Here is an 11,308-nt window from a genome sequence, read left to right on the forward strand (position 1 = left end):
TCCCTGGGTACTGAACACAATAGAACAAGGTTACTCGCTCCATTTCGCTCGCAAACCACCCCGCTTCGCGCGCATATTCAATACTTTGGTGATGAGGAAAGTGGTTCACGTCCTTCTCACCGAAGTAATGAGCTTACTGGCAAAAGGAAACAGTTCATCTTCCACACAGCGAGTCAGGCTTCTACAGTTGCTACTTCCTCATTCTGAAAAAGGATGGTGGCCTCAGGGCCATCCTAGATCTCAGACATCTGAACTAGGCCCTTGTGAAACAGCCGTTCAAGATGCTAACCCTGAAACAAATCCTTGCATTAGTATGCCCAGGGGATCTGAGTGATGTATACAGTTGGCAGTCAACCAGAATGTCTATTACTGCAGCGTTTGAATAATCCAGTCCCATTTCAAAGTCGTTCTCGAAATGACCGCCAGGTGGAGCAAAGGGACATTTTGCAAAACAGCAGCAATTGCTACATTTTGTAATGTAAGTGGGGCTACTGTCAACTGACCGTTCGCAAAGACCCGCCCCCTTTAGTTACTGTTGCTATGTCCGACAAGCCAAACCATGTTCTCACGCAGTGAAAAATACATCGCAAAGAGGACACTGACAACGCAGACAGGCAGGGCAGAGAAGGTTACTTTTGATATGAAACTACACACCCTATCTTGCACCCAGTGCAATTGACTTAGTACACCGATGCATGTATCATTCCTAATTTGCACCCGACGCACAGCAGACTTTTCCCTCCACAGATGCACGTCGGTAAATTGGGGAATGAACTTGCGCTCCCGGGGGCGGTTCAGCAAAAAGAGGAGGCGTGTTCCAGCGCAAACGTTCCCTGGTGTAGTTCCAGAAAAATATTCCGCCACTGACCAGGAAAAACCTAGTCTAAAGGTGGCACGTTCAGATGCTATTTTAAGGGCGCATGTTTGGCCATAATGTAGCGTGTGCACAACGCACATACACTTTGATTCTCTCATCTACACAGACGCAGCAGTTGCCATTTTTGCAAACCATACATAATTACAAGGAAAAATATTCTACATGAGAAATTCGAAATCATTGTGGTGTCCATGAAGATGTGAAAAAATAGGCATAAATCTAGCTTACACATCACCTCCTTTCCCAGGTGAACAGGATCATTTGGAACCCCCCGTCCCAAGCTAAGGGCCCTCCATGTGTGGCCCCTCGATGGGAGCTTTCGGGCCTCCCAGCGAGAGTCCTAACCACCATTTGTGAGGCTAGAGCCCCGTCCACAAGACGCCTCTATGCCCTTAAGTGGTCCATCTTCTCCAGCTGGTGCTCAGCCCGGAGCCAGGACCCTGCATCATGCGAAGTTCCGCTGGTACTTTAATTTCTACAAGAGCTACTGGATGCGGGTCGCACCCCCTCCACACTCAAAGTCTAAGTGGCTGCTTTGCAGCTTTCCATGCTCCAGTGGCCGTCCTATTGTTGGGTAGAAGCGACTTGATTGTTCGCTTCCTGAAGGGGGCGAGGATGCTCAACCCACTTTGCCCTCCTACCATACCCTCCTGGGACCTATCAACGGTCCTCAGAGCCGAGCCGCTACAGTCAGCCAAATTGAAGCCACTCTCGCTCAAGACTTCACTCCTGCTAGCCTTAGCATCGGTCAAGCAAGTAGGCTACCTTCAAGCGCTCTCTGTTAGCATTTCCTGCCTTGAGTTTGGACCAGGCGACTCTAAAGTCGCTCTCAAGCCAAGGCACGGCTGCGTACCCAAAGTGCTTTCGGCTCCATTCAAAGCACAAGTAATTTCGCTTTCTGCTCTTTCCACGTCGGAAAACGAGTAACAATTGCACCTGCTCTGCCCGGCTACTTGCCCTAAGTGCATATATAGAAAGCTGTGCACAGTTTAGACAGTCAGAGCAGCTCTTTGTAAGCTTCAGTGGCCGCACCAAAGGGCTTCCGGTCACAAAACAAATATTATCCCACTTGATAGTAGACGCTATCGCTTTAGCTTACGTTTCAATGGGCCTCCAATGCCCCATCGGCGTCATAGCACACTCCACCAGAGGCATGGTCCAGTGGGAATGTCTATTGGCAAGCTGACTGGTCCTTGCGTCCATCTTCGCCAGATTTTATAACCTGGAGGTCCCTGCGCTACAGGCACATATCCTCTCTGTATAGTTGGAGCTAGCCTCTGAATGAGCCCAGCCCACCATTACTCTTAGAGTAATCTCTCAACCCTCTTCAGGGCAAGATTGCTCCAGTAGCTCTTCTGCCCTCGGGGGCCTTGTCCAAGTGTCCCCGACTGGGGTCATAGAACATGTCGTTCTGCTTGAACATAGCACGGCATGATTGGATTGGTTCCCCATGGCGTCTAGCAGACACAATACGAAGTGACCATTTGAAAGGGAACGACTCGTTATTTACATAACCTCGGTTCCCTGAAATAAGGGAACGAGTATTGCGTAGACCGCCGTGCTATGACTAGGAGCTCATTGTAACGCAGTGTTACAACGCCTGTGCAACTGGGATTTACACCCAGATAGTGTCTTCTGCTGGCTAGATCTAGATTGGAGATAAACTTGTCTTGTTGTATATAAACACTAAACTGAGATAGAAAATCAACTTCAGTATGAAATTGTTATAATTTATTTAAGGCTGAAATGTTGCATGTATATGTAACAAACAAAGTATTTATCATAACATCGTTTAAATAACATAATAATAATAATAATAATAATAATAATAAATATAGCTGCAAGCAGCAATTATCGGGGCCAAGCGCAAGCAGATGACAGGATATGCCAACATGGCTGAAGGTGTCAGACCAACTGCAACAATGAGCAATTAAATACATTTAAAGAGGATTTTAGGCGAAATGGCTGAAAAATCATATAAAAAGTCATTCAAAATATGATTTAATGGATTATCACTTTCGACCAATAGGTGGCGCAGTCACAAACTGATGTGATGTGGTCAGAGTGAAGTGACAATGACACATACAAAGTTTGGTGTCAATATGTCAAGCCATTGCAGAGATAAAGCCTGAATAGTGCTTTTAGCATCATGCTTCAACTTTGCTGCTACGCTATACGAAAACGGTTTCGTCTATAGACACGAAATCCATAACTTTTAGTCAGCACACTCTGGAGATGATACGATTCGATTTTGGTGAAAATCGGACAAACGGTCTAGGAGGAGTTTGAAAAAGTAGGTTTTGACTGAAAATCAAGATGGCGGACAGGAACCTAGGCCAAATAAGGAAAACTTGGTATCTATGTTCTCGGCTTGACCCAAGGAATCTATTAAGACCAGTTGCATTACAATAGGCCAATTTATTCAAAAGTTATTAGCAGTTTTGTAAATTTTGTTATAACTTTTGACCACTAGGTGGCACTGTCTCGAAATATTTTGGGTACCTTCAGGGGATGGTGCTGATGGCACATTCTGAGTTTCGTAATATTAAACTAATGCATTTGTTTAGTATAGCATTTTATTTCACAAAACTGTATTGAAGTCAATGGGAATTTCATGTTTTGTTCTATTATAGCGCCACCAAGAGGCTGAGTCCCACCATTTTTTTTACATGTCCTCAGAGTGAGCTCATACATATTTGTGTCGATTTTGGTGAAAATATCTCAATTCGCTTCAGAGTTATAGACATTTATATGAAAAAACACGTACAAAATGACTGACACATGACTTTGATTGGAATTTACTACCCCTAAACATCAATATTTTCGCATTTGGGCATTGGCGTATAGCTATCGACCTATGTTTCCAAACTTCTGACGGTGGTTTCGTCTCGATCGGACTAGCGGTTTCGAAGATATAGCCAAATGTTTTTTAAGCGCTAAATCACAACGCTACACAAACCATAAGGTGAAACCTAGCATGTTTGGTATCGTGGGACTCGGCAACGATTCAGGACTCTAATGAGATGAGTCTCATGAAAATAAGTCGACCACACCCAAAGTTATAAGCATTTGGAAGCATTTGGGGAAAAAAAATCACCACTAGGTGGCACTGTTTCGAAACTTCTCAGGCTCCTTCAGGGCATCGTGCTGATGATCCATTCCGAGTTTTGTAACGATACGTTCATGCATTCCTAAAATACAGCATTTTAGCACATAATTCAAAATGGCCGACAGCCAAAATGGCTGATCGGGGAAAATTGGATATCAGTCGACTCAGCATGATGCCCTGAATCTAACAAGACCACTTTTATGATTTTTGGACAAACCATTCAGAAGTTATAAGCAAAAACAGCCATTTTTCATATCTCCGGACCAGTAGGTGGCACTGCGCCGAAACGCAGCATGTAGGCTCAGGTCATGCTTGTGATGATATGTGCTTAGTTTGGTCTGAATACGATAAAGCGTTGCGGAGATACAGGCTTGTGTCTGTTTTTGCAAGCGCTACATAAAATTTGTTTGCGCGGTATTCGAGAACGGTTTGACGAATCAACACGAATTGCATAACTTTTTGTCGGCATGGTCTGAAGATGATCTGATTCAATTTTCGTGGAAATTGGAGCAACGGCCTAGGAGGAGTTCGAAAAAGTAGGTTTTTTGAAAAATTCAAAATGGCGGAAAAATTATAATGACGGAAAATGACGTCATATCGTGCAATCGAATCGTCATGAGCTCAGGAATCAGAGGAAAAAAGAATTTTGTTTCTAGCCCTTGTGGTTCAAAAGTTATTAGTATAAACATGACTGCAACTTTGGACAGGTGGTGGCGCTAGAGGGAATGACTTAGACACACCAAAATTGGTGTATTTAATGTTGGGACTGTCCTCTATCAGAATGTCAAACCATTACAACTTTCCCGCGATCGGTTCTATGGGCTGCCATAGACTCCCAGTCGGAAGAAGGAAGAATAATAATAATAAATATAGCTGCAAGCAGCCATTACCGGGGCCAAGCTGAATAAGACGACAAGACATGCCAACATGTCTGAAAGTGTCAGACCAACTGCAACAATGAGCAATTAAAGACATTTAAAGAGGATTTTAGGCAAAATGCCTGAAAAATCATAGAAACAATAATTAAAAATATGATTTGATGGATTATCACTTTCGACCAATAGGTGGCGCAGTTACAAAACTGATGTGATGTGGTCAGAGTGAAGTGACAATGACACATACAAAGATTGGTGTCAATATATCAAGGCATTGCAGAGATAAAGCCTTAATTATTGCTATTAGCATCATGCCTCAACTTTGCTGCTGCGCTATACGAAAACGGTTTCGTCTATCGACACGAAATCCATAACTTTTAGTCGGCACGGTCTGGAGATGATACGATTCGATTTTGGTGAAAATCGGACAAACGGTCTAGGAGGAGTTCGAAAAAGTAGGTTTTGAATGAAAATCAAGATGGCGGACAGGAAGTTTGGCCAAATAAGGAAAACTTGGTATCTATGTTCTCGGCTTGACCCAAGGAATCTATTAAGACCCGTGGCATTTCAATAGCCAGATTTATTCAAAAGTTATTAGCCTTTTTGGAAATTTTGTTATAACTTTTGACCACTAGGTGGCGCTGTCTTGAAATATTTTGGTTGCCTTCAGGGGATGGTGCTGATGACACAATCTGAGTTTCGTAATATTACACCAATGCATTTGTTTAGTATAGCATTTTATTTCACAAAACTGTATTGAAGTCAATGGGAATTTCATATTTTGTTCAATTATAGCGCCACCAAGAGGCTCAGTCCCACAATTTTTTTTACGTGTCCTCAGAGTGAGCCCATACATATGTGTGTCAATTTTGGTGAAAATATCTCAATTCACTTCGGAGTTATAGACATTTATATGAAAAAACACGAAAAAAATGACTGACACATGACTTTGATTGGAAATTAGTACCCCTAAACATCAATATTTTCGCATTTGGGCATTAACGTTTAGTTAACAAGCTATGATTCCAAACTTCTGACGGTGGTTTCGTCTCGATCGGACAAACGGTTTCGAAGATATCGCCTAATGTTTTTTAAGTGCTAAATCACAACGCTACACAAACCGTAAGGCGAAACCTAGCATATTTGGTATCGTTGGACTTGGCAAGGATTCAGGAGTCTAATGAGATGAGTTTGGTGAAAATAAGTCGACCACACCCAAAGTTATAAGCATTTGAAAAATAAAATTCACCACTAGGTGGCGCTGTTTCGAAACTTCTCACGCTCCTTCAGAACATCGTGCTGATGACCCATACCGAGTTTCGTAACAATCCGTTCATGCGTTCTTAAAATACAGCATTTTAGCACAAAATTCAAAATGGCCGACAGTCAAAATGGCCGATATGGTAAAATTTTATATCAGTCGACTCGGCATGTTGCCCTGAATCTAACGAGACCAATTTTATGATTTTTGGACAAAATGTTCAGAAGTTATAAGCAAAAATAGCCATTTTTCATATCTCCGGACCAGTAGGTGGCGCTGCGCCGAAACGCAGCATGTAGCCTCAGGTCATGCTTGTGATGACATGTACCAATTTTGGTCTGAATATGATAAAGCGTTGCGGAGATACAGCCCTACGACTGTTTTCGCAAGCGCTACGTAAAATGTGTTCGAGCGTTATTCGAAAACGGTTTGACGAATCAATTTGAATTCCATAACTTTTTGTCAGCACTGCCTGAAGATGATCTGGTTCAATTTTCGTGCAAATCGGACAAACCGTCTAGGACGAGTTCGAAAAAGTAGCTTTTTCAGCCCACTAAAAATGGCGGCCATATTTATAAGCCGGAAAATGACGTCATAGGGTGCAATCGAATCGGCATGAGCTCGGGAATCAGAGGAAAAAATAATTTTGTTGATTGGCCGAACGGTTCAAAAGTTATTAGCAAAATAAAAGTGAAATTTTGGACAGGTGGTGGCGCTAGAGGGATTGGTTTTAAGACACCAAATTTGGTATGGTGACTTTTTGGACTGTCCTCTATCATTGTGCCAAATTTCATAACTTTCCCGCAATCGGTTCTATGGGCTGCCATAGACTCCCATGGCGGAAGAAGAATAATAATAAATATAGCTGCAAGCAGCAATTATCGGGGCCAAGCGCAAGCAGATGACAGGATATGCCAACATGGCTGAAGGTGTCAGACCATCTGCAACAATGAGCAATTAAATACATTTAAAGAGGATTTTAGGCGAAATGGCTGAAAAATCATATAAAAAGTCATTCAAAATATGATTTAATGGATTATCACTTTCGACCAATAGGTGGCGCAGTTACAAATGTGATGTGATGTGGTCAGAGTGAAGTGACAATGACACATACAAAATTTGGTGTCAATATGTCAAGGCATTGCAGAGATAAAGCCTGAATAGTGCTTTTAGCATCATGCCTCAAGTTTGCTGCTACGCTATACGAAAACGGTTTCGTCTATAGACACGAAATCCATAACTTTTAGTCAGCACAGTCTGGAGATGATACGATTCGATTTTGGTGAAAATCGGACAAACGGTCTAGGAGGAGTTCGAAAAAGTAGGTTTTGAATGAAAATCAAGATGGCGGACAGGAAGTTTGGCCAAATAAGGAAAACTTGGTATCTATGTTCTCGGCTTGACCCAAGGAATCTATTAAGACCAGTGGCATTTCAGTAGCCAGATTTATTCAAAAGTTATTATTCTTTTTGGAAATGTTGTTATAACTTTTGACCACTAGGTGGCACTGTCTTGAAATATTTTGGGTACCTTCAGGGAATGGTGCTGATGGCACATTTTGAGTTTTGTAATATTACACCAATGCATTTGTTTAGTATAGCATTTTATTTCACAAAACTGTATTGAAGTCAATGGGAATTTCATGTTTTGTTCTATTATAGCGCTACCAAGAGGCTGAGTCCCACCATTTTTTTTACATGTCCTCAGAGTGAGCTCGTACATATGTGTGTCGATTTTGGTGAAGATATCTCAATTCGCTTCGGAGTTATAGACATTTATATGAAAAAACACGTAAAAAATGACTGACACATGACTTTGATTGGAATTTACTACCCCTAAACATCAATATTTTCGCATTTGGGCATTGGCGTATAGCTATCGACCTATGTTTCCAAACTTCTGAAGGTGGTTTCGTCTCGATCGGACTAGCGGTTTCAAAGATATAGCCAAATGTTTTTTAAGCGCTAAATCACAACGCTACACAAACCGTAAGGCAAAACCTAGCATGTTTGGTATCGTGGGACTCGGCAACGATTCAGGACTCTAATGAGATGAGTCTCGTGAAAATAAGTCGACCACACCCAAAGTTATAAGCATTTGGAAGCATTTGGGAAAAAAAATTCACCACTAGGTGGCACTGTTTCGAAACTTCTCAGGCTCCTTCAGGGCATCGTGCTGATGATCCATTCCGAGTTTTGTAACGATACGTTCACGCGTTCATAAAATACAGCATTTTAGCACATAATTCAAAATGGCCGACAGCCAAAATGGCTGATCGGGGAAAATTGGATATCAGTCGACTCAGCATGATGCCCTGAATCTAACGAGACCACTTTTATGATTTTTGGACAAACCATTCAGAAGTTATAAGCAAAAATAGCCATTTTTCATATCTCCGGACCAGTAGGTGGCACTGTGCCGAAACGCAGCATGTTGCCTCAGGTCATGCTTGTGATGAGATGTACCAAGTTTGGTCTGAATATGATAAAGTGTTGAGGAGATACTGGCTTGTGTCTGTTTTCGCAAGCGCTACGTAAAATTTGTTTGCGCGGTATTCGAGAACGGTTTGATGAATCAACACGAATTCCATAACTTTTTGTCGGCATGGTCTGAAGATGATCTGATTCAATTTTCGTGGAAATTGGAGCAACGGCCTAGGAGGAGTTTGAAAAAGTAGGTTTTTCGGAAAATTCAAAATGGCGGAAAAATTATTATGACGAAAAATGACGTCATAGGGTGCAATCAAATCGCCCTGAGCTCAGAAATCAGAGGAAAAAAGAATTTTGTTTCTAGCCCGTGTGGTTCAAAAGTTATTAGCATAAACATGAGTGAAACTTTGGACAGTTGGTGGCGCTAGAGGGAATGACTTAGACACACCAAAATTGGTGTATTTAATGTTGGGACTGTCCTCTATCAGAATGTCAAACCATTACAACTTTCCCGCGATCGGTTCTATGGGCTGCCATAGACTCCCAGTCGGAAGAAGGAAGAATAATAATAATAATAATAATAATAATAATAAGAACGGGAACGAAAACAATAGGTGCCTCCGCACCTTCGGTGCTTGGCCCCTAATAATAATAATAAGAACGGGAACGAAAACAATAGGTGCCTCCGCACCTTCGGTGCTTGGCCCCTAATAATAGCCGGAAATTGAGTCATCAGTTTCCTAATGTGTCGTGAGCCAGCGTACTTACCGGTGCTCGAATTCATGAACAAGATATATTGATTCACAAGCTCAGGAGCTGATTGAGACGCACCCTAGGTTTCGTCATGCTAGCATGTGTGGAAGTATTTAAAACATGTGTGTTACAACTAGCCCCACGTTAGGTTGTGACCCCCCACCCCTATACCTGAGATCAGACTGTGTTTCTCCACTTTTAAACTTTAGTGGCGGCTTCATAGAGCAGTTACTCTTCATAGACACACAGCTGGACTCTGGGTTTGAACTCTTCTGTTGGACTGAACTGGAACAGAGAACAGATTCAGTTTAATCCTTTAGATTACTGTGTTCATTCTTTATAAGAACTTTCAGTTACATTTTTTTTTTTTATATTTCATGTTAGTTTTAAAACAAAAACAGAGAAAATAGGCAAAAAAATATATATATTTTCTCGAAATATTTATCTAATCTCTGTGTGTGTGTGTATTTAACAGTAGACCGCCATGCTATGACACGCACGACTCGGCGTTCGTCACTTCAGTCGATTCAACCTGAATCATATGACGAAATGAACTGCTTTTATAGGCAGGTGCCCCGCCCCTTCTAGCGGCCTCTGCGCTCGGATCGGCGGGCTGTGCTGATTAGTTTGCACAGTTACGCTGCTCCACCATAAATACGTGCAGTTCAAACTGATCAGCCAATAGCGTGCGTGTAAATCACTGAACTGTTATGGCTGTGCAGTAGCACTGCATTATTTTATAAAAGGCTTCAATAATCTGAAAAAAGGAGTCTTCCCCATCGCATCTAGCAGACACAATACTCGTACCCTTATCTCAGGGAACCGGGGTTACGTTAAAGGACAAGTTCGGTATTTTACACTTAAAGCCCTGTTTACAGATCGTTTCTGATGAAATAGAACGGTTAAGATTAAAATTTGGACACATGCTGCTGGCCCGAGAATTTTAGGTTTCTTTCGCTTTCCCCCCCACCTCCAGAATGGCTGCATATGGGCACTGGAACAATCCTTCCTAAAACGCATTAAACTTTCGTTTACAAAGACGTGAAACTCACTGAGTGGTCAGGGGTATTCACTGATATGCTCACATAAAAATCGCTGCAAAAGATGCTTTCCAACAGGTTTTATCATAGTTTTTGTCCAACTCCATTGACTTGTATTGGATGTCCATTGACTTGTATTGGATGTGCTGTGAGGTACGGTATTACTCCGCCACCAACTGGGCTGGAGTGTCTATTATTCAAGCTCTCAACGGAAGAATGTACGGGTGTGAGGCGTTTGGAAAAATAGGTCCACAGTTTTACAACGAATGGTAAAGCACCTGTTGGAAAGCATCTTTTGCAGCGATTTTTGTGTGAGCATATCACTGAACACCCCTGACCACTCGGTGAGTTTCACGTCTTTGTAAACGAAAGTTTAATGCGTTTTAGGAAGGATTGTTCCAGTTCACATATGCAGCCATTCTGGAGGTGGAGGGGAAAGCGAAAGAAACCTAAAATTCTCGGGCCAGAAGCATGTGTCCAAATTTTTATCTTAACCGTTCTATTTCATCAGAAACGATCTGTAAACAGGGCTTTAAGTGTAAAATACCGAACTTGTCCTTTAATAACCAAGTCGCTCAAATAGGAGCTCATTGTAACGCAGTTTTACAACGCCTGTGAAACTGGAATTTACACCCGGATAGTGTCTTCTGCTGGTTAGATCTAAACTGCCAAATAACAAATTGGAGATAAAGTTGCCTCGTTGTATATAAACACTAAACTGAGATAGAAAATCAACTTCAGTATGAAATTTACTTTTGTTATAATTTATTTAAGGCTGAAATGTTGCATGTATATGTAACAAACAAAGTATTTATCATAACATAGTTTAAATAACATAATAATAATAATAATAATAATAATAATAATAATAATAATAATAATAATAATAATAGCCGGAAATGGAGTCATCAGTTTCCTAATGTGTCGTGAGCCAGCGTCCTTACCGGTGCTCGAATTCATGAAC

This window comes from Rutilus rutilus, assembly GCF_951802725.1.
Source record: "Rutilus rutilus genome assembly, chromosome: 9".
NCBI lineage: Eukaryota > Metazoa > Chordata > Actinopteri > Cypriniformes > Leuciscidae > Rutilus > Rutilus rutilus.